At 40.6% G+C, this 22,978-nt stretch overlaps 1 long non-coding RNA gene across 2 annotated transcripts; it reads right to left on the reverse strand.

Moving 5' to 3' along the window:
* Positions 1-732: 732 nt before the first annotated feature.
* Positions 733-22,339, reverse strand: LOC117358217. Of its 2 annotated transcripts, none has more exons than XR_004538968.1 (3): positions 21,912-22,339; positions 20,255-20,332; positions 733-1,054 (listed from the first exon to the last, which is right to left on the reverse strand). It is a non-coding gene; the product is annotated as an uncharacterized LOC117358217 (long non-coding RNA). The 2 variants fall into 2 exon arrangements; XR_004538967.1 differs by lacking the exon at positions 733-1,054 and adding an exon at positions 15,762-15,892.
* Positions 22,340-22,978: the final 639 nt, after the last annotated feature.

Below are 22,978 nucleotides of genomic sequence, written 5' to 3' on the forward strand. Positions count from 1 at the left end.
TATTGCTTCCAGTATTTGTAATAGGATAGTGTGATCTACTAGGCCAAATGCAGCTGAAAGGTCTAGTTGTATGGCCAGTATTTTCTTTCTTTTGCTTAGGCTGTGTCCAGAAGAGACCCTGGTAGTGTCTCTGTGCTGTAGTTGGACCTGAATACTGATTGTGAGGGGTAAAGTAGGTTGTTGCCTTCTAGGTAGTTTGTGAAGTATTGTGCTACTAGGCCTTCCATTAGTTTTACATATATTGGCATTGAGGCAATGGGTCTATAGTTAGAGGGGAGGTTAATTGCGTCCTTTGGGCTTTGGGGTGATGATTATCTCACTGACCTCTTGTGGGAGTTGACCCTCTCTGAACAGTGATTGTATACAGTTCATGAGGTGAGTATGAAATTTTGGAGAAGCGGTTTTTAACAGGTAAGGGGGGTAGTTGTTAAGGTAACATGCTACCTGGCTATATTTTTTTATAGATTCAGTTCAGGTCTGGCCATTGTATTGGAAAGTCGGTCCATGTTCTGTCTGCTGCGGCCAACTCCTGTGGGCTGTAGTGTGACTTTGTCCAGTAGGTTTGGGGTGTTTTCAAAGAAGATTCTGGCATTTGTGATTTTGTTTTTGAAGTATTCTACCAATTGTGGTGCTGAGGGGGGAGGTTTCCCTTGGTGGCTAGGTGGGGTTTGGTGTCAATGAGTAGCTTGAATAGTTTTTTTATGTCTTGAGATTCCGTACCTACCTGCTTGGTGTAGAATGCTTTCCGTTTCTCCTTTAGTTTGGTTTTGTATTGTTTGGTCAGATTTCTCCTTTCTGTTTTTGTGTGTTCCTGGTTTCTTTTTTATCCAGTTTCTTTCGAGTTGTCTGCATTGTCTTTTGAGTAGGAGAAGTTCGTTGTTGAACCATTTGTCTGCTGATACTGTTCTGTATTTTTATTGGTGCCAGTTCGTCCAGGATTTTCTCACTTAGTGTGCGCCATTCGACTATAAATTCTTTGTGATTGCAGGAATCTATCATAGAATCAACTTTGGTCTTCAATATAGGTGGGTCGATAATTTGCCTTGTTTTGTACCTGACCATCAAGAAGACCAAAATCATGACTACCGCCAACAAGAAAGTCCACATAAAGATCAACAATGAAGAAAGAAAAGTCATGTACAGTATTTTTCGCTCCATAAAACACTTTTTTCCCACAAAAAGTAGGGAGAAAATAAGGGTACATATTATGTAGCGAATAGCACATAAAAAACCCAACAAAACCCCCCCCAATACCTGTTCCTGATCCTTCGAGGCAGTTTTCAGCTTCGGCTCTGTGTATCAGCTTGCTTCCACAGGTCGTTGGCCTGTGTTTTATGGTGTGTTTGGGTTCGGGTGTCTGTCAACGTAGGGGTGGCTGCCAGAAGTGTGGCTCCATGGTAATTGCAGTCCGGGCTGTCTTCCGGGGTGGATTAGACAGGTGTTGCATGCTGCGTGCAGACCGACTCTGCTGCTGTTGTGTTAGGCGAGGCCATGGCCACCTGGCCTGTGTTAGCGGCTGGCGGGGAAGGCAACAGGGTAGATTGGCAGCCCGGTAGGTTATGGCTCCTGGGTCAGCGTTTGGAGCTGCGCATCAAGCGACGGCGGGGAGCTGGGGTTCGAGGGAGGAGTTCCTGGAGTCAGTGGTCAGGTGGAGAGTGTTGGACACACTGGCACATGGCTCTGGATCAGGCCTCCTCAACTTTTCCATTGAGAGTGACAGGGATCCAACTTCAGTGTGGCTCAGTTGCAGTGTCGACGAGACTGCGCTGTGCCCGAGGGCTGTGCTGGCAGCTTCATCTCTTTGGGACCTGGTCTTGTCACTGGGTGGATGCTGTGCCACTTCCCTGCAGATGGCTTCACTTCAGCTCCCTTACATACTGGCGGTAGCTGTGCCATCGGATGCTGTGCTCGGTTGGCGGTAGTTGCGTGCTGTTTCCTGACGGGTGGAGTCATCATTGCTGGAATCTCCGGTGATGATCTGCCTCCTTTCTTCTCTGCCGCTGTCTTTGGCCTGCTGTACTGTGTTCGCTGGATGTCTGTGGATGTTTCTGTTGTGAGTGGTTTTGGTTTCCTGTAGCCTGACTTCTGCACAGATGTCTTGAGCTGAGCAGATCTCAGACTGGACTTAAGGCTTGTTTTTATTATTTTGGTTTTTGCTCTCACCTGTTTGGTTTATTGATTTTTTTTTTTTTTTTTTACATTCATCTTGTTCTTTTGCCATTTTGTTGGTGCTGCGGCCAGATGGTAGTGATTAATTTTATTCTATTTCTTTTTTTTCCCCCTTTTAAAAATTATTTTTATTATATTTTAAAATAATTTAGAATTAGTATTTTTTATCATTGAATTTTGTTATATTTTTACTACTTAATAATTGGGACACATAGGGAAGTTTTAAGTATCTGTATTTTAATTGTAACCGCTTAGATCTGTAATATGCTTAAGCGATATATCAAATATTAATAAAACGGTGGCTGCCGCCTTCTTACAGCGACCAGTCGAGAACACTGGGCTGTGAGGAGCATTGGGGGTGGAAAGCCTTCACTTTCTGCTCACGTTCTCTGTCAAGCCCTGCATCTTCCTGGGTGCTGGAAGCCAGGAATCTCCAGGCAGTGGCAATGGGATTCTAACGAGTTTGTCCCAGGTATGAAAGAGCGGAGTCTGCCCGAGCACCTGAGGAGGAGCAAGGAGCCTGTGAACCAGATCCACAGCAATCGCTGCTTCTCAGAGCTGGTATGAAGGAGCTCCTGACTTTGCTTAGTAGTGGGTTATATCACTTATAGCCAGGCTTTAATTGGTAGCCAGGTCTAAAATAATTGAGAAGTATTTTCAGAAAGCAGGGCTGCTTTAAGGTTCTTCTCCAGACATGGGATTGTGTCCCTCGACTAAAGACTAGTTTGGCCAAACTTGGGAAGAGGTACAGTAACTGCTTTATATTACAAAAAAGTGTGGGCACCCCTGAATTAGGGTTTGATTAGCTGTATCTCCTGTTGGTCCAGCATAGCCTGGTAGTGCAGGGAAGAAAGGGGACTGGGTGCAGAGACTGGCAGGGAGTGAGGGGGCCTGGGTGCAGAGGCTGGTATATATTAGTACACAATTTGGTTCAGAATGATTTTTTTCTTGTTTTCCTCCTCTAAATCTAGGATGTGTCTTATGGTCAGGTGTGTCTTATGGAGCAAAAAATACGGTATATTCAGTACAGATATCCTGAAAACCTAACACATTAGCAGCCCTCAAGGACTCGGAGTGAATACCCAGGGCATATCCTTTTAAGGGGGTCAAGAAATGGATATTGTTAACATACAGTACTTTACCATGCATTGTTCTATTTCTATCATTTAAATTTCTCCAGAATTCTACTGTTCAACGGCTCCCCCTTCTGCTTCTATTCCTTTCTCTCCTCTCTTCTACCTTCCAAAGTATTTAGATCAATGCTGTCTTGTTAAAATGTTTATTTTATTTTTATTTTTCCTCTAACTACTTTTCACTTCTCTATTACCCTCCAGGTACTTTAGTTAGATTGTGAGCCTTCGGGACAGTAAGGGAATTTTTCAAGTACCTTTCTTATTTCTAATCTTAATGTATATTTTCTGTAAACTGCTTAGAACCTAACGGATGTAGCGGTATATAAGAAATAAATTACATTACATTACATTGTCACTCTTGGCACACATTCACTTACAACTTACAATCAATGTGTTATCTTTCATTCCCATCCAGAGAAAAGCGAGATTTCTGAAATTCAGATTACAGGATCTGAAACAGTATGGTTTTACTAGACAGGTCTTGCCAGATGAATGTGACTAGGAGACCGGCAGTTGAATCAAGGGAGCATGCTAGATGTAGTGTACTTAGATTTTAGCACTCAGGGAATAATCCTAAATGCAGCTAGGGGGCTCTTTTACTAACATATAACGTGTTTCCCAAAAAATAAGCCCTAGTATGATTTTCGGGGTAGGTCTTAATATAAGCCCTACCCCTGAAAATAAGTCCTAGTTGCCAGCAGCAGCGCTCCCCCCCCCCCCCTTTGTGCTCCCCACTGACCCTTCCATCCGAACCCTGACCGTGAGACCGAAATACCTGGGAACAAATGGCAGCTTCAGCAGCACAGGCTGCATCGCGACCTTCTCACGCCCGGGCGTTCTGTATTGCTGATGACATCATCGGTGATACGGCAGAGCAACACCTGGGCATGAGAAAGGCGTGATGCTGCTTTGTTCCCAGGTATTTTAGTCTCAGGGTTCGGATGGGGGGAGGGGTGCGTGAAGGAAGGAAGGAAGGAAGGAAGGAAGGAAGGGATTGAAAGATATTGCACAAGGGGATGGGTGAAACTGGAGGAAAGATGCTGCACAGGGTGATGGATAGGAGGGAGGGAGGAAGGGAGGGATACAAAGATATTGCACAAGGGGGAAGGAAGGGATAGAAAGATGCTGCACAGAGGGAGGAAGGGATAGAAAGATATTGCACAAGGGGATGGGTAAGATGGGAGGAAAGATGCTGCACAGGGGGATGGATGGGAGGGAGGAAGGAAGATAGAAAGATATTACACAAGGGGACGGGTGAGATGGGAGGAAAGATACTGCACATGTGGGGGAGAGAAAGGTAATAGGAAGAATTGGGATGGTGGAGAGGAAAGATAATCATTGTACATAAAAAAAATAAGACCTACCCCGAAAATAAGATCTAGTGCCTCTTTTGAGCCCAAAATTAATATAAGACAGTGTTTTATTTTCGGGGTAACATGGTAGTGCAGTTTTTCATTTGCTATATGTTAGATGCAAAAATCAGTATGCAGGAACTGCAAAGCCTAGATGCAAACTGTTGGGTGAAGTTTTTAAACATGTTCCCTCCTTAAAAAGAAAGCTAGTGTGAGTCTCTGTGCAAAGTTTTTACAATCCGCCATTTGCTATTATGACTTTAGTACCAACTTCTCAGAGTTGACAGATGTTGAGGGTTGGTTGTTTTGTTTTTTTACTTGCAAATTATTAAAGAGGAACTTTGTTCAAAAAGCACTATGATTTCCTAAAAATAAATTCTAAGTTTTGACCTTTGGAAAATCTGAGTGAAGAATTCACCAAGAGTCCACTGTCCATTCACATGACACTCAATTGTCTCTTATCACATTGCCACATCCAGGACAGCTCATGCCTGTTGCAGAGACTGAGGGGGAAATTCCAGTAAAAAAAGTTTTTTCAAGTGTGATTCTAGAACTGTTAAATAATTTGTTGATGGACTTACTAACACAGCTTTGCAACAAGGCAAGTTCTGTTCTCTTTGACCTTGTCCAGCTTTTTGTTTTGGTTTGTTTTTGCTACTGTTTCACATCCAGTTGTGAGTTATGAATTAGGGCTAGTATATGGCTCCAGAAAAAGGAGGATGGATTGAAACATCGGGTATTATTTCCATTGCTTTCAATGGAAGTAAAACCTGGATGTCTCAATCTGTTCTCCTTTTTCTGGACCCATATGGTAACGCATTAGTGAAGGACATCATGTTTGAGATGATTGAAGGAAAAGGGCAACCTACAACCAGATAGCTGGACACAATGAAAACAACCATGGGAATGATGCTAGAGGACCTTACCAAACTAGCACAAAACCGATTTCTTTTTAGATCTGTAATTCATCAAGCCGCTAGGACTTGAGCATGAGTTGATGACATCTAACTATCATCAAAGCAGGAAAAGAGGATTAAAAAATGAGTCTTTAATTATGAACAGTTTATTATAAAATAAAATCATTTGTCTTGGTAATATTCACAGTGTCATTTTGGTTTACACTGTTCAGCAGAAAGCATTCATCGTATTTCCTGCTCATGACAATGATAATTTTTCAAGGCACTTTCTGATGATTCTGTGGATCTGTAGACTTCATAAGCTGAACTCCATATGAAAATGTCCATTCTTCACACATGACAATTTACAGAAAATAACTTTAAAAAACACTGTGTGCATAGAGAGATTAAAGTGGAAATGTAAAAAGTACTTTAAAAAGCAGAATCCAAATAAGTCAACATCAAGTTACCTATTGCAACTCCGCTAACTCAGGAATCAATACTACTCTAATCCACAGATTACAGCTCATCCAGAACACAGCTATAAGACTAATATTCAACCTAAAGAAATATGAGTTGATCTCAGCCTACATCAAACAATTGCAGCAGCTACCCATACCATCGCGGATAAACTTAAAAGTATAATGTATCCTACACCACATACTTCACGGAAACTCAGCTGCCCCCCTTATCCAACTAGTCGCAATGGCATGGTCCACCTCTAGAAGAATCCTCAATAGAATTCAACTAAACATGCCATCCACAAAAAATCTCCACTCCAGGTGAATCTTCCACTCCATGCTTACCTTCCTGGGAATAAAAATCTGGAATGACCTCCCAGAAGCAATCGGATTGGAAACTAGCCACACCTTATTCCAGAAGAAGCTGAAAACTCTTCTCTTCGACAATTAAATCCATATCTGCTTCTATCCCTCCCTTCTCTCAAGCCTTTCATTCTGTCCTTCCCTACCTTTCCCTCCCTCTCCTTTCACTTTAAGTCATCTAGAGTCTGCGCAAGTTTGTGTGACACACAAATGGAAAATTAGATATTAAATTTTTTTTTTAAAGTTTCTGTTTCAGCAAGTCAAATACCAAGCCTCAGGATTTCTCAGAGCATATTTCCTTTAGTCTTCTGGCTGAGATTTTCTTGTGCCTTTCACTGATTGCATCGCTTCATTTCCTTACTGTTCAATTACAAATACTCAGAATAACACTTGAGTAACACTTACTGTAATGCACTGAGTCAGAGTCTGCTGTCTTCCATCTGCTGAACCAGAAATGCACAGGAAAATATTGAACAGCAGACGGGTGTGTGATATTTATAATCTCTAGCAGCACACCAATAGGTAGTGCAGGTTGATCACACTATATTTTCCCAAGCATACAGGATTTAAAAACTGCACTGCATTCCCACTGGTAAAACAGAAGCTACTACATCCTCTCAAGTGTTAATGAGATTTGGAATTTATTGGCCAGTCTGGATGTTCTGACATGGTGTAGTGCACATGTGAAGACTTGGGTTCAAAAACTGCATCGTCTTCTGCTGCCCAGATGTCAAGGTAATCAACACTCACCTTGACCTCGGAAGGGTACCCACAGGTCAAGGTGAGTGTGATAATCTCAGGCAGGACCTGCATAGACCACTTTCCCCTTAAGTTATTCATTTGGGTGCTGGTGGCCATTAGAAAATTAGTAGAGTAACTGATCCGAATAGGCAGAAATACAGGAATCCAAACACAGCAATCTTGAAGAGGAGAGAGTCCAAGGAAACTGATATCAATCCAATAAGATAGTGGTGAAGCTGAATTCAACATCAAGGACAAAAATAGAGACTGGCAATCTGTAGACTGAAAGTCTAGAAATATACATATTGTGAAACCTTTGGGTGTCATCGGCGCTGCTAGGAAGCCTCAGGGTTACAATCTCTGGTTAGGTATCAACCTAGCTGGGAGATTCAAGAGAGCAGCACACTTGGGTTCTGGTAGGTGGGGGGGGGGGGATTTGCCCTGGACACCAGGAAATGGTATCCCTGGCAGAATGGGAAAATGGTAACACTGACAGATGGAAGAAGATAAGTAAACTGCTCTAATCCCCTGAAAGTCTGAAGCCCAGAGAGGAGTTAGACTTAAGAGAAATTCTGGAAGGTGCTTGCATGCCACCTAGGGGGAATATAGGAGATGCAACTCTGACAGCTGGGAGAGGGGTGAATAGGTTGACTAGTCCCTTGGAAATTGGAATCCATGGAGGAGTTGAGAGGCCCCTGGGAGGTGATTACACAGAGAGAGCTTTGTTCCAGGTCTGCAGCATCTGCTATCTATTTTGGACCTTAACTGAAATGTGCTGATAATCCAAGTAATGAAGTTCAGCTCCAGCCTTTTGATTTTTGTTGGGACATTGAGTTTTGACATGAAGGGGACTTGTTATGGAACTCTTTGGAGTTTTTGAGTTTTGCTTGCCCACAGTAGGTATGGGAGAAATTCCTGGAGTTAAGAGATAAAGAGGAACCTTCCTCTCTGCTCCGGAGCAGAGGTCTGTAAGGGATAGCAGAATGTTAAAAGGAGACGGGAACTAGAATCCATATAGATTGCTTTAATAATGGCTGGCTACTATGAACTGGGGTTAGTCTGCACTGCACTCTAAGTTCCCCAGGTTCTCGGGCCACTGCACTAACCACTAGACTACTCCTCTGCTCCTAGTGCTAAAACTGTACAAGATAGTGGTAAATAACAAGTTGATAACTAGGTCCCTTAGGGGCTCATTTTCAAAAAAGAGAAATATCCAAAAAGAAGCATAAAAGGGCAGATGGACATTTTTCTCACCAAACTTTTCAAATCGCTATTTTTGAAACCCACTTTGTAGATGGATTTTTAAGCTATTTGCCTCCATTGCATCTAAAGGGGGGGGTGTTTGGGGCATGTTTTGGGCAGGCTTATGATTTGGATGTTTTTCTATAATAATGGAACATTATAAGAGTACATCCAGGGCACAATTTGGATGTTTTGAGGCTACACCTGTTTTAATGATGAAAAAGTATAAAAATGTACCCAAACTGACCATATGACCATTGGAGGGATGAAAGCATGACCTCATCTTACACCCCAATGTTCACTGACCCCCCATCCCTCAAAGATGTGAAACAGTACATACGTGTCTGTAAAGGGGAAAAGCGGTGATAGGAGTGTACTACCGTTGGACCTGATCAGGATGAGCAGACAGATGCTGAAATGTTATCAGAAATTAGGGAGGCTAACAAACTGGGTAACACAATAATAATGGGGGATTTCAACTATCCTGATATTGACTGGGTAAATGTAACATCAGGGCATGCTAGGGAGATAAAATTCCTCGATGAAATCAAGGACTGCTTTATGGAGCAGCTGGATCAGGAGCAGACAAGAGACAAAGCAATTTTAGACCAAGAGCCAGATTCTCAAAACTTTAACGCAGTTGCTAAACTGGTTGCAGTTTAGCCTACATACATTTTATTTTAGCGGTGGATTATCAAAACGGCTTATCACGGTCTCTAGCGAGCTTTCTAGCAGTATCCGATACTACCATGTAAATGGGCTCTTGAATATTGAAATGAGCACTCTAGTGGATTCTTAAAAATCACAGTTATTCTCCAAGAGCGGTGTTGGCTTTTAGTGACAAAAATCAGTGACTGGTCCAGGGGTGCCGGTACAAGGGCAGCACTGTTAAAAGTGCATCTTGTGGCTTGTGTTACGGGAAGAATCATAAATTGCCTTTTTTTTTAAAAAAAAAAAATGGGAGTAGTAAAAGCATGTTTCTTGAGTGCGTGTATTATAGCCCCCCTTGGCAGCAGGGGAGATGCCCATTCTCTCCCGTTACCAAGAAACACACCTCCATCACCCCCTCCTTGGCAGCAGGGGGGATGCCCAATCTCTCCCACCACCAGCGGGAGAGATGCCCAATCTCTCCCGCTGCCAACCAACACCCCCCCCCCCCCCCCCCAGTAGCAGGAGAGATGCCCAATCTCTCCCGCTGCCAACCAACACATACCCCCGGTAGAAGATTTTTTTCCTTTCAACATTTTGAGCTCTAAAGAGACTAACACCCATAGGAAAGACTTTGTCTTTTTGAACCTACTATTTAGCTTCTTGATGATATAATGAAACGTGGCACATCGAGGCCAAAGGCCAGTTTTTGGATTTTTTATTATATGCATGTTATACTTGTTTTTATGACTTTTTAATAAATTCCTGCTCCTTGTACATTCTACTGCAGTTTTGGTTTTGTTTTCTGCTTAGCATATTTTCTGCTTTTTTTGTTGGTTTCTTTCTTTCAATGCATATTTGTCCATATAGTTAGTGTAATCAGGTCTTTTTTCTGCAGAGATGGGTCACATTGTTCTGCCCCCACTATTGAAGAAAGCTGACTTAGATCTATCCTCACCGTCTAGCTATCGATCTATAGCTATATTCTGACCAAAATGTTAGAGTCTATTATATCCGCTCAGCTTTCATCATATTTAGAGAGATCTTCCATTCTTTTATCTTGCCATCCTAGATTCAGACCTAATCTCAGTACCGAATCTCTACTGATCTCACTAATCTCTAAGGTTCAGCAATTGCAAGCGTGCAATAAGTTTGCAATTTTGCTACAATTCGATCTATTGGCGGCCTTCGACGTCATTCACCACGATATTTTGATTTACCAACTTTCTGAGATAGGTATTGATTCCACAGTCTTAGACTGGTTTTCAAAATTCTTACGATCTCGCTCATATACTGTTAATATAAACAGCACCATGTCATCCTCTTGGAAGCCTTTATGCGGAGTCCCGCAGGGATCACCTTTATCACCTATTCTTTTCAACATCTACATGACTACTTTGAAACTTTTCTGTTTATCCCCCTGCAAAACACTATTTACGTATGCAGATGACATCTTTGTTCTCCTTGAGATTGACTCGAACCTCACTAACCTCGTTGGGAATATAATAGAATGTATAATGAAACTTCAGTCTTGGGGCCTTACTGTACAAATGAAACTGAACGAGTCCAAAACAAAGTTACTTTGGCTTGGCCCAAAATTAGAGCAGCTACCTTCGTCCATTCTGTTGCCTTCAGGATCCTCACTACAAATTCAATTCTCAAGTAAAGTTCTGGGTGTTGTCATAGATTCAACATTTTCATTCACCAACCATCTTAATTCTCTGGTAAAAAAATGTTTTTTTTTAGTCTCCATATGTTGAGGAAAGTGAGATCCTGTTTCCATCATCAACACTTTGCTGTCCTTGTTCAATCAATCATCCTTTCAAGGCTGGATTATTATAATTCGGTCTATTTTAAGCTTGACCAAGAAAAGCTTTCAAAAACTTCAACTGATCCAGAATACTGCTGCTAGACTGATCTTTGCAAAAAGTAAATTTGATCATGTCTCTCCACTTCTGCAAAAGCTTCATTGGCTTCCTATAATTTCCAGGGTTTATTTTAAATGTGCCTACTTAACATTTAAGATCTTGCTTGGCATCCTTCCTCCTTTAATTCCTCTGTCTTGGAATTCTGTAAGATCTGACATTACCAGATCTACTCAAAAATGTAATTGTCCTTGCCTTACCTACATGGGCAAATTAGGGAAGTCTCTACTTTTCAAAATTACTGAGCTATGGAATAATTTTCCTATTCATCTGCGCAATCTGGGCTCTTTCCAACCATTTTCGAAAACATCTGAAAACTTGGCTATTTTCAAAGTTATAAATTCCGCTCCTCCCCATACTATTCCAAATCCATATTTTATCTGTTCTCCTTTCTAATTTTCTTGTAAACCATGCCGAGCTCTACTGTTATAGAGAAGATGCGGTATATAAGCCTAAGGTTTAGTTTAATCAAAATGATTATTCAATGAAAAAAAATGTCCCACGTAGGCAACAGCAAATGGTGATAGATATTTAGTCCAGGGATAGGAGTTCAAGAGTCTGATGTCTGTTCACTCACTGCACATTACATGACTCCTAACTTGAACCTGCTTACTTTTAGAATAGGCAATTACAGAATGAGTAATCCAGAGGAAATATAATAGATGGCAATCTGGAGTCGTACCAATCAGCTCAGCACCTCATGGTTCATTTGGGACCAGAACAGACTAAATACACTGTTGGAAGAAGAAAAAAAAGAGGCATTCTGTAAGCAGCAGGGAGATTTAAAATTAATTTCTTGTATCCTGTGATTAAATTTGCAGATGACACTAAACTATTCAAAGTTGCTAAAACACATGCGGACTGTGAAAAATTGCAGGAAGACATTAGGAAATTAGATGACTGGGCATCCAAATGGCAGAAGAAATTTAATGTTGACAAATGCAAAGTGATGCACATTGGGAAGAATAATCCAAATCATAGTTACCAAATGCTAGGGTCCACCATAGGGGTCAGCATTCAAGAAAAAGATCTCATCGGTATCATAGTAACATAGTAAATGACAGCAGATAAAGACCTGAATGGTCCATCCAGTCTGCCCATAAGTTATGCTCATTAAAAAATGCATGATTACATTAACTTGTCTCTTCTTTGATATTTCTGGGCCATAGACTGTAAAGTCTGGTATTGTCCTAGGTTCCAAATGCTGAAGTTGCCGTCCAAGCTCATTGTAGATAATATGCTGAAACCTTCTATCCAATGTGCGGTGGCGGCTAAAAAAGCAAATAAGATGCTAGGAATTAGGACAAAGGATCAAGATGTCGTCAGGAGCGGACGCCTGAACAAGCTGTGCAGCTCGTCTCACCTGGAGCCGCATTGTGACTCTCTTTCCTGGTAGCGATATGGGGAAGAGAAAGGGAGTTCCCCGCTTTGCCCCTCCAGCGGTGTAGTCCCCTCAACGGCTGGTCCAGATGACGCTTACTAGCGTCTTTGTTCGTTCAGGTGAAGTGACACGAACTACTTTAGGGGGGAAACCCAGAATCCTCGGGGGACCTTAGTGCAGTGAGCCGGGCTTCGCTAATCCCTCAGCAGAGGCTGGTTCCTCCCCAACCTGAAAGTACTCTAGTGCAGGGAATGTTTGGAGCCTGGCAGCCCTGAGAGGGAGAGCCCGACCCCAGTACAGGAGGGACATCCTTACTGAACTCTTTGGAAGAAGGTGGAGATGGGAATCATCAGAAGTCTCCCTGCATCAGAGAGGAGGAGGTAAGAGGTGCTTCGGGAGGGAACGTTATCAGCTTTGGGGAGATGAAGAAACCAGAGAAAATAGATATGGAAGCGCTGTGGCAGGCCATATCAGTCATGGATTCCAACTTTAAATTTAGTTTATCTACTATTAAAACAGACTATGGAACTGTCTTTTCCAAGGTGGAACAACAGGGGGTACTTCTAACTAATCCGAGTGAAAAGTTGGAGGAACAAGAAAATAATTTGAATGAAGTAAAGAAGGTGCAAATGGAACTAGTTAAAGAGAGATCTTATGTTTCCCGTAAGATGGAGAATTTTGAAAATTAACTGAGGAAAAATAATTTAAGATTCTTGAATTTTCCAAAGTGCCCTATTATATCACCAGAAATTTTAGCCATTCCATCAGAAAATTTACCTCCAATTGTTAGAGCTTATTATTTGAATATAAAGACGCCACAAGGGGAATACACTCCTACAGAAATTCCAGTAGATAAAGCAGTGGACATGAATTTGTCTTCATTTCTGGAAAACTCCCTTGAGGTTGTCACCCAAAAAACTACCATGCTGTTAACTCTAGCCTTGGAGAGTGATAGGGAATTTATTCTTCGCTTGTATTTTCGTCATATAAATGATAGGTTTTTAGGCTCTAATGTTCAAGATTTTCCAGATTTGGCTCAGAAAACCCAGAGACGTAGGAAAGAGTTCTTGTCCTTGAGTCCAAGAACTCTTGCTTTGGGGGCTACATTTCTTGTTAAATTTCCTGCAAAGTGTTATGTATCTTACCAAGATAAGAATTTTCTTTCTTTGAGCCTAAACAACTTTTAGAATTTATTGGATCAAAAGAAAGGTTGGTAACCATGTCTAGTGATGTATGACCTATCATCTGGCTGTAATTCGGGAATCTAATGCTGTGACCTTAAGTTAATTTTTGTTATTTCTGATTGGAAGTTTATTTCTTTTCTTGATCCTTATTTTTGTGGACTAAATAAGAGATATTTAATGTTTCATTGAATATAATTTCTGGATCTGTAGCAATTTGCAAACGCAATGCTTGTATCAAAAATTGAAAATCTTATAAATAAAATTTTTTTTTTAGAAAAGATGCTAGGAATTATTAGGAAAGAGATGGTAAGTAAAACCAAGAATTTTATAATGCCTCTGTATTGCTCCATGGTACAATCTTACTTTGAATACTGTGTTCATTTCTGGTCACTGTATCTCAAAAAAGATATAGTGGAATTAGCCAAGATTCAAAGAAGAGTGACCAATATGATAAACGGGATGGAATGCCTCTTGTATGAGGAAAGGCTAAAGATGTTACGGCTCTTCAGCTTAGAAGGGATGGCTGAGGGGAAATACAATTAACATCCAAAAAATTCTGAGTGCAGTAGAATGGGTAAAAGTGAATCAATTTTTACTCTTTCAAAAATTAGAAAGACTAGGGGACTCTAAATGAAGTTACATGGAAATACCTTTAAACAAATAGGAGGAAATATTTTTCACTCAAAGAATAGTTAAGCTCTAGAACTCATTGCCAGAGGAAGCAGTAACATTGGGTAGCGTAGCTGGAGTTTGGACAAGTTCCTTGAGAAAAGGTTTGTAGTCTGCTATTAAGACAGATATGGGGGAAGCCACTGCTTGCCCTGGATTGGTAGCATACAATGTTGCTACTATTTGGGTTTCTGTCAGGTATTTGTAACCTGGAATGTCCACTGTGGAAATACGATACTGGGCTAGATGGACCACTGATCTGACCCAGTATGGCTATTCTGATTTCCACACTAAAGTAGATAACCCAGTCTTTGTAATACATCCAGCCAGTCAGGTTTTTAGGATAGTCACAATGAATATGTATGAAATTTGCAAGTGTTGCCTCCATTATATGAAAATATCTCTCATGCATATTCTTTGTGGAAATCCAGAAAACTGGACTGCTGGGTGTATCAAAACTGCATTGAGAACCACGGTTCTAGAGACAGGAGCAGCAAGGGTCACTGGAGAAATGTACAACTTATGAGTATCACAGTCAACTTGCTATTTCCCACCAGCTCTGGATTTTAAATATTTTCCATCCTTTCAGTACAGTGGAAGCAGGAAGAGATCCTGGTGATGGTTTATTAGTCTTACCACTTGTTGTGGGCAACAGCAGGAAGCCAAATATGTCCTGTGTGTGTGTGTGGGAGGGGGGTTAATATTCAGCTAGTAGCTGTGAAATTTTTTTAAGCCATTGGCAGCATTACTCCTAGATATTCAATGCTGGGTCATGTCCAGGCACTGGCATTGAAAATCTAAGTTATGTGACCTTATGCAGTTAACTGTGATATTCAGCACTTAACTATTTAAGCGATACAGCATAAAGATAGGACTGACTTTTATTCAGTCCAATTTGATCGCTAAAATTAGGTGATTAAGTGCTGAATATCGGTACTTAACCGTGTACGTGCCAACTTTGCCCATGGACCATCCAAAAGCAGTCTGTGATTATATTTAATGGCACTAACTGGTCAAGTGCCATTGAATTTCAGTGGATCACCCTGAACAAGAAATTTAACCAGCCATAAGCTGTTTCTGGCGTTAAATCACTTTGAATATTGACCCTCAAATGACTAGCCGCTACAGAGCCTTTAACTGTTACACACAGTTGCCAGATTAATGAAGGTGCTGTCAAAGCATGACTGGGGGCCCTTGCTTCAACGGAGGCCCCTCACAACCACAGGAAAGACACTAGGCTGCAAAGAATAAGCAGTGGTCTCATTAAGGAGAAAACAAGTGCCAACAGATTTGGCCACATAGAGCAGCTCAGTCTGTATCTCTACCCACCAGTTTTGACCTCCCCTCTTCCTCCTAGCTGATGCCTTTGCCTCCCAAGCCCCTTCCCCACTAAGGCATGCTCCTCTCCTACATGCACCCAAGTTCATTTTCTGTAAAAATGACTGAGAATCACTCTGTGACCTGGATACTGAGGTAACTAGAACCATGTTACTAAAAATACAGGAAAATATCTATTTGTCAGCATCTGCTGATCAGCAAAGTTTCTAAAGATTTTTTTCCTAAGATTTTATGTCCAAAGCAGAAGTATATACTCACATCCTGATGTCGTTCTCACTATCTGGTTCTGTTTTTCTGTCCAATCTTCTGCCATCTTGCCAGATTTTTTCTATCATATTTATTCACCTCTCACCTTATTCCAGATATTCCTTTATCCTAGGGTTTTTTTCCCTGATGGTGGCATATCAAATAAAAATGAACTATGCACTATCTGTTGGCATATCTAAGCACTTTACAATCAAAAATTAAAATAAAGAGCCAGGACCAGAGCAGACAAAAGGGTCTAGGTTGCAATGCAGCATAATAATTAAAAACAAAGAAAAATCTAATAAAATATTACACAACTAAACAAACAATAGGAAAGAAGGACTGTGCTATAGACAAGACATGAACAGTGAACAATAGAGAAGTCACAGTTAGAATCATCGTTAAATGCAGAGAGGCAAATAGTTTAGGCACAAGGGAACGACATAGTAAAGTAATAGTATTTTAAGCCAGCTTTGAATCAAAAGAACAGCTATACTGGGTCCATCTAGCCCAGTCTCCTGTTTCCATCAGTGCCCAATCCAGGTCACAGTACCCAGCAGAAACCCATATTCTGTGCTACCAATCCCAGGGCAAGCAGTGGCTTCCCTTTGTCTGTCTCAACAGTAGACTATGGACTTTTCCTCCAGGAACTTGTTCAAACCTAACCGCTGTAACCACATCCTCTGGTAACAAGTTCCAGAGCCTAAGTATTCTTTAAGTAAAAAAAAATATTTCCTCCTATTTATTTTAAAAGTATTCCCATGTAATCCCATTGACTATCCCATGTAATATCATTGACTGCACTTTTTGAAAACGAGTGAAAAATTGATTCACTCTTAGCCATTCTACACCACTTGTTAAAAGTTAAGATTCTGCACAGAGATATAAAGAAAGGGCAATCGACAAAGCAGCATAACGTTCATCGTCACAGAATACAGATCAGGCAAATTTGTTGCGTGTCCATTGAAACCAGTTTTTTGGGACCCCTGATGAAGATGTATGTTGGGTACCACAATCAGTAAAAAGTGGTTTATTTGTATGCAACAAATTGTTTGTCTGAATAAACTTTGTCTGCATCTTGTACATCTGTTTGCAGTTTTTCTTTCGTCTTTGTTCCACTGCATCCCTACTGCAGATTTGTTGAATTTGTTTGTGTCCGAAAAATAAGTCTGATCTGGAACAACTGGCAGCAGGATTTGAACTCAGTACCCTCTGGATGTCAAACCCAGTGCTCTAACCACTTAGCTACTCCTCCACTCCAATCTACAATGAATATACATGAGATAGATTTGCATGCACTACCTCCATTGTATGCAAATTTCTACCATGAATATTTATTGTGGGTATCCTGAAAATCTAGCTAGCTGTGGTCCCAAGAAATGGGTTGAGAACCTCTAGTTTAGATAGATGGGTATAAATAAAATTCAATCAAAATAGATGATGATACACCCCAATAACTTTCCTGGTTGTCTAACTGCTGCTCAGTGTAAGTTATTCTTTATAGGAATATTGGGAAGTTGTTCACTGAGTGCATCCAAATAGTAAGGGGGCATATTGGAGGCTTATTTGGGGTGGGCTTACAATCTGGATGTGTCTTGGTGATAATGGAACAGAAAAAAGGTCCAGGGCAAAAAGTACATTTTTTATCTAGGTCTGTTTCAATCACAACTGAGTCTGAAAAGGGTGCCCTAAATCAGTGTTTCTCAACTTCTTCAAGCCAAGTACTCCCTAAGTCTAACAAATATCAACTGAGTACCCCCGCCCAAGCTCCATCCCAGACCCCACCCTCAGAATAATACTAATTGTAATGCAATTTCTTCCATCCATTTTTCATATACAGAATGGTAAGCACAAAATTAAAAAACACAAAGCACACGGTATGCAGATAAAATCTTAATTATCATTTATATTCGGGTGGGGGGGTTCAAAGAGGTCAAGGAAGATGACTTCAAAATATGCAATGGCACCTCAGTTACTGGGACCAGTGTTATTTATAAATTATCTATAAATTGGAACAAGTGAGGTGATTAAATTTGCAGATGACACTAAACTGTTCACAGTTGTTAAAATGCATGTGGACTGTGAAAAATTGCAGGCAGACCCTAGGAAATTGGAAGACTAGGCATCCAAATGGCAGATGAAATTTAATGTGGACAAATCCAAAGTGATGCACATTGGGAAGAATAACCCAAATCATAGTTACTAGGTGCTAGGGTCCACCTTAAGGGTCAGCTCCCAAGAAAAATATCTAGATGCCATCGTAGAAAATACACTGAAACTTTCTGCCCAATATGTGGCATCGTCCAAAAAAGCAAACAAGATGCTAGGCATTATTAGAAAAGGGATGGTAAATATGACTAAGAATGCCTCTGTATTAATCCATGTTGTGACCTCACCTTCAGAATTCATTCAATTTTGATCGCTGTATCTCAAAAAAGATATAGCGGAATTAGAAAAGGTTCAAAGAAAAATGATCAAGATGATAAAGGGAATGGAACTCGTATGAAGAAAGACTAAAGCAGTTAGGGCTCTTCAACTTGGAAAAGAGATGGCTGAGGGGAGATATGATTGAAGTCTATAAAATCCTAAGTGGTGTTGAACGTGTACGAGTGAATCGATTTTTACACCATCATTGTATGAGATGTCCAACCATTACTCAAGAAGATAAATTACTAAAAGAAATATTCTCAGCTCCACCTGTGTTAGCCTTTCATCAGCCATCTAATCTAAAACAAGAATTGGTAAAAAGCAAGCTCCCCACACAAAATCCACAAGAAAAGAATGGCACAAGTGGTGTGGCAAACTAACATATGCTTCACAAAATAGCAAACCCAGTTATCACATTAACTTAGTTGTGTTCAGCAGTCAAGCAATGAAACATCTTCTTCAAAATGAGTCACACAATCTTTTTTGTCATATGTCAGTCTGCACACTGGAACCTATACCTTTGTACACTTCTATATTTATTATTTATTTTTAAAATTTCTATACCGTCTAGTTCCTAGGCGGTTTACAGTACAGCCACATACATAATGCCTAAAAAACAATACAATAAAAAGACAAATCTCAACATTTAAGTTCACAGTTAATCCTCAATCAGGACAAATCAGACCCTATAAAAAAGCATTAACAAACAGTATGGCGTGTATGGAGGTATGTATATGTTTGAAGGTGAATTGAAAACACTTCCTTCTCTTTAAGGTTAATTGATAGTGTTACGTAATTGAAGTCACCCATTATTATACAGTTGCCCAATTTACCAGCTTCCCTAATCTCTGTAAACATTTCTTCATCTGTCTGCTCATTCCGTCCCATGGGACGGTAGCACTGCCCTACTTGTATATTCCTTCCCTTCACATATGAAATTTCACACTGCCATCTATGTCATGCCAAAAGTTTATTTTGTTTGATTCAGTTCTCTCTTTAACATATAGTGTAACCCCTCTCCCCCCTCCAATTTGTACTCTGGAACACAGTGTCCTATTGGTTATCTTCCTTCCATCAGGTCTCAGAGATGCCTATTATATCTATCTTTTCATTTAGTGCAATGGTAGGCAATTCCAGTCCTCGAGAGCCACAGGCAGGTCAGGTTTTCAGGATATCTACAATGAATATGTATGAGATGGATTTGTATGCACTGCCTCCTTGAGATGCAAATCTATCTTATGCATATTTATTGTGGATATCCTAAAAACCTGACCTGCCTGTGGCTCTCGAGGACCAGAATTGCCTACCCCTGATTTAGTACAATATATTCTAACAGTCCCATCTTGTTTCTTAGGCTTTTGATATTTGCATATAGACATTCCAGTTCCTGCTAGCTTAATGGTGAGGCGCTAAGTCTAGGGAACAAACCTGCATCTCCCATATGGAACTGCAGCACTGCTTTTTGTCTGTTATTATCTGGCAGGATGGTGCTACATCATAATGACTCAACTGTGCTGAAATTCCCTCTTTAAAATAAAACTGTCACATGATAGCTAAAGGAGGTGGGAGGGGGCATGGTGAGATTCAGTAGCCATTATTCAGATAGGAAACAGCCCTTAACTTATGGTGGACAGTGGTTGCTTCTGGTTTCTCTTATAGATGTCAGGACAATGTTTAAGAGAAACAGGAAAACCATACAGGAAGCTGGAAGCCAGGACTGGCTGCCATGTGAGAAACTCAAGTTTCCACATCCTACAGTGACTTTTAAACACAGAGAATTTCAGCTCATTTACAAATTACATCTAAATTGATGTCAAGGTTTAGCAGGCTTGTGCCTATGGCAAAAAATTCTTAGCTCTCCTCAAACCTTTGAGCAGATTCCCCTCGTCCCAATTTATTTATTTAATAAATTTATATTCTGCCAATATTTCCATAAAACAATAAAAACACAGGACTGGACGTATACAAAATAAATATACCTAAACAATCAAACCTTGCCTGCAATCCTTTCCCATCTGCTAACATGGAAGACAAACAGAATGCTAACTGGCAAGAAGATTCAAATTAGACTTTATTTACATGTCATGCTCCAATTAAAAACTGATGCTCAATATCGTCATGTTTCACCCAGGGTTATTTCAGGGGTTTAATAAAATTCTGCAAATAAACATATATAAAACCATGTTAGTACAATCATAAAAATTGTTTTTAAATTATAAAAGTTTGAATATACTGTATACAAATATACATGCATACATTAATAAGGACTCCTTTTACAAAGGCGTGTGCTAAACCACCGGAACAGGCGGTAGTTTTTGGCCAGCGCGGGGGTTAGTGCGTGATGAAAAGTCACACATGTTAACCCCGCTAGCGCGGCTTTGTAAAAGGAGCCCTAAGTGAATGAATGAATTAATAAAATAACTCATATTCACAATAAATATTAGTAAGGCAATAAATATATATGGAACTTAAAAAACTCTTCACGATAAATACTATAAATATGCTAAAACTAAAATTGCATGGATATATTTAAAAGCCATGAATAGCTGACAATATTAGGTGTGATGAAAAGTCAAACTCATCTAATTGGTCTTAAAATCCAGTTTAACCAGCTGGTAAAATCTGCTTATTACTTTAAAAAAATGGTTAAAAACAGCAGTGAGCATCCTAAAAGTAATCCAAACCTTATAAGATTTAAAACCACATAAGCTCTTAAAATATTAATGTAAAAGCAGCACCCATCACAGTCTCCAACCAGAATTGTTTCAAAATAAGTCAAACAAGCTTGCTGGCACAGCGTATTTATATGGTGCCACAAATTTGCATAGAGTCCCCAAAAGAAATTAAACACCAATGGAACCAATGCAAAACTTTACTAATGTCCATAAATATAATCAAAGGAAGCTTTCAAAGAAGTTATGTGCATTTAAATACTGGGCTGTTGCCATGGACCTTTCTTTCAAAAATGCTAGAACAAGCTTAAAAAAATATCTCATACAAGATCAAAATCCATTCTACCTGCCATGAGCCATGTACATGTGGTCTCCAGATTCTATCAGTAGGGTTTAAAAAGTCCATGTTAAAAAGAACAAAGCAGTCTTACTGATAGCACTGAGATGTACTTAAACAGAGTTGGTTTTTAGGCCAGAATGAGAGGAATGGAGAAGGTAGTCCAAGATGGATGGGAGTGGACAGGTGATAGATTCAAGAGAATGTAGTGCACACCAGGCAGAAAATCTGGTCCATTTGAAGTGATAGCACTGAGTAGAAGGTTTCCTGGACACTTCAGTGATATTCTGGCAAGGTGTGCCTCCAAGAGATAAGGTAGTTGAGAACCAGTGCTCTTCTGCAAGGCCACATGAAGGTAATGAGTACCTTTGGAGCAGCAGGGAAGAAGTAGGGTGACAGTGGCAGAAAGTTACCCTGTTCTGGATTTCTATCAATCTCATAATGGTGCATTATGGGACTGCAGTAGGTGAGGCTTGAGGATTCCCAGTTGCTCAAGTATTTAATGTTTTATAAGTTGGCGCTGAGGGGGGGGGGATGTGTAGACCACCTGTGCCAACTCAGTTTGACCAGTGGCCCACCCAAAATTTGGCTACATCTCTGATTGGTAATCCAATAAAACAAAGTTATCATCTTATTTTCATTTCCAACTATAAAAGTAGATTAACACAGCAACCACCCTACTTTTTTCTCATACTATGGAAAAACATTTTCACTGCTTTTAAATAACCTGATCCGGCTCCCTCCCCGCAGCCTAATGAAATCGATCGATTGATTAGCTAGATGAATATCCCGGCAGCACTGACTCCAACCGCCTAGAAAGCATAACCTCATGCACCACGCTCGAGACCTGCTTGTAGTCACACCACGCTCTGCCTGCCGTGACGCCGCAGCACCGTGCCTTCCCATTGGTCTAGAGCCCTTGGAAACTCAGAACACATTTCCTCTCAGGTAGCGCGCGCCCGGCTTCCAAATAGTCACGTGGGAGTTGCTGCGCTGAGGTGACAGTATTAAGTAGCGAGTGCAATAAAGCGAGTCACTTTTGGTCGAGCACGTGACCAGTTCCCTTGCAAACAGTGCTTTTAAATCTTCTTTTACAGCTCCCTTCTGATTGTTTGATAAAGAGGGGGAAGGTCAGCGTGAGCAACGATGTGTACTGGAAGCCGTCATCATCGGTCCCGGCCTTACCGCAAATGAATGTCAATTTTAATTTCATTTTATACCGACTTTCAAAGAGATTCTTTTATTGTTTTATTTTTCTTTATAGCTTGTTCTCTTTACTGGCGATGATGTAAACCTTTACTGGAGGCTTTTTGTGCAAACACTTTTGCTGTTAACCCTTTTCTCTTTTCCGTACAAAATCCTTGTTGATATTTCACTCACCTTCCCCCCCCCCTTTACACCTGTTAAAAGGGGCCAGTGCCATGCTAGCTACCTTTTCGAATTCCTTCCTTCTGATGGGATTGTTTTCCGTTCTCTTGAATCGAAGCACTTTGGGGAAAACAATTTTCAAAGGCATTTACCCACATAAACACCTTAAAACTTCTGCTTGACCAAAAGTACTCCAGTATTCATCTGAATAGGGGAGGGGGCATCTACAGGGGTTGGAGTAAAAGTATGTTTGGGGGTAAAGAGTAGGTGTGCCCTGCGCTAATCGGTTAGCGTGTAGGCATTGGCGTGCACTGACCAATTAGTGCGACAGGCCTTACTGTCTACAAAATAGGTGTTAAGGGCTCACACCCTAATTTCCAAATTAGCACATCCCGTGCTATTTATTACCTAGGTTGCTTTCTTATT

This window comes from Geotrypetes seraphini, chromosome 3 (assembly GCF_902459505.1).
Source record: "Geotrypetes seraphini chromosome 3, aGeoSer1.1, whole genome shotgun sequence".
NCBI lineage: Eukaryota > Metazoa > Chordata > Amphibia > Gymnophiona > Dermophiidae > Geotrypetes > Geotrypetes seraphini.